The sequence below is a fragment of the Microtus oregoni genome, unplaced genomic scaffold (genome assembly GCF_018167655.1).
Source record: "Microtus oregoni isolate MIOR12 unplaced genomic scaffold, Mior012 000015F_ref0000493, whole genome shotgun sequence".
NCBI classification, from domain to species: domain Eukaryota; kingdom Metazoa; phylum Chordata; class Mammalia; order Rodentia; family Cricetidae; genus Microtus; species Microtus oregoni.
This window is the reverse complement of record NW_024543074.1, coordinates 16089374-16090982: the sequence shown is the minus strand read 5'-3', so window position 1 is coordinate 16090982 and position 1609 is coordinate 16089374. Positions and strand designations below refer to the sequence as shown.

The 1609-nt window shown below is 41.5% G+C and overlaps 1 protein-coding gene across 4 annotated transcripts in view; it reads right to left on the bottom strand.

Annotated features, from left to right (window-relative positions):
- The window catches only part of Rffl (ring finger and FYVE like domain containing E3 ubiquitin protein ligase), a 67265-nt gene that overhangs the window by 2379 nt on the left and 63277 nt on the right, over window positions 1–1609 (bottom strand). The window lies entirely within an intron of this gene.

Below are 1609 nucleotides of genomic sequence, written 5' to 3'. Positions count from 1 at the left end.
CTGGACAAACAAGGCAGGAAGAAAAGATTATGTCTCAGTGTATGAGGGGCTATATGGAGCAAATCCTCAAATCCACACTTAGAGTGGATCCTCAAATAGAGTGCCTTAAAAAAACAAAACAACAAAAACTCCACAGTACCCAAACCACCTCCAGCTGCTCGTTGAGCCTCCACTCCTGCTAAGAAAAGAGGGGTTTGAGGGTATACTCTCAGATCAAAAACATCCAGGACTCAGAACTAAGGAATAATTCAAACTTTAAACTTAGGACAAGGAGGACAATACAATGAGTGAGCTGGGCTTAGTACCACATCTCCTGAGGCAGAATGTACAGAAAAGATAAAATTGGTTCAGGAAAGTTGGGATATAAACAGAACTGTAATGAATGACTGACTCATTAGGAATCATAAGTCTTATCTATAAACATAGCCCCAATTTAATAAAGCTGAGAATCATGTGGGAGCCCATGTGAAAAGACCTCCTGATAGAGAGGCATGGGCAGACATGCTGTTCCTTTTCTGTGCTATAATCATTGAATTTTATTCCTACCCAACTGCTTATCATACTTCATGATAATTCACTTATCTCCCACAGTAGACTAAAAGCTTCTTAATTCAACTTATTCAATCATAAGCTTAGCATTTGCTTTGTGCTCTGAGGTCAGATACTTATCTTTGAATTCCCAAAATATGAATCATATGGTATGTATTCTTTAAACATCTGGCAATGAACGTTCTGCCCAGGGAACGATAACTGCTCACAGTGACTAACAGCCTACCATGTGTCAGGCAGGGTCCTAAGAGCTTTCTGTATTAACCCAGTGGTGTTAAAGCGGGTTTTATAGATGAGACAACTTGGGCCAGAGTAGCTTGCCCAAGGACACAGGGCTGTTGAGTTAGCACACATTCAAATCAGAGGGGCTCCTGGACAAGGGCAGAGACTATTAAGACATCATTAACTGTCCAGTATTCAGTTCTCAATAAATACTAACTGGCTTATGCTAGTGGTGGACACAGCTACTAGTCTAGTTCAGTTGAGAAAAACCCTATCAGCAGCTCACCGATTTCCAGTGTGTCAAACTAGCCTAAACTAAGCAGCCATAAGACATACCAGCCAACTCTCCCACCAGGACTTCTCAGGTGGAATTCTACTTTATCTGTTGCTTCTAGACTTTTCTACTCTGGACTAATAGAAAAAGTCAGATCTTTGTTTATTGCTAGTTTAGTGATTCTGGAGTATTTTCATGTAGCTATTCAAATATAGCTGTGTATGAAATACACATCCATTCAGAGATCACTTCCCCCAGGAGGTGGCTGGCTGTGAGAGTTCACCCTAGTTAAAGCCCCTTGTAGCCCTAATACAGAGGTTAGAAAGGTACCCACATACCTAAAACAAGCTTGAGTCATTTACAGAATTTCAGTCACTCATACATCACTGAGGAGAGACAATAAATGCATCCGCTCAGTGGACAGCGTTCTCCAGGAAATGAGAAGAAAAAAGGATGGTGCCAAGTAGATTAATCTGATCTTGGTATTATCTGAGGTGGAGATGGGAGGAGGGGTAACCCAGATGGTGACAGGGACTAAGGAAAAAGCTCAACTCTGCCCATTCT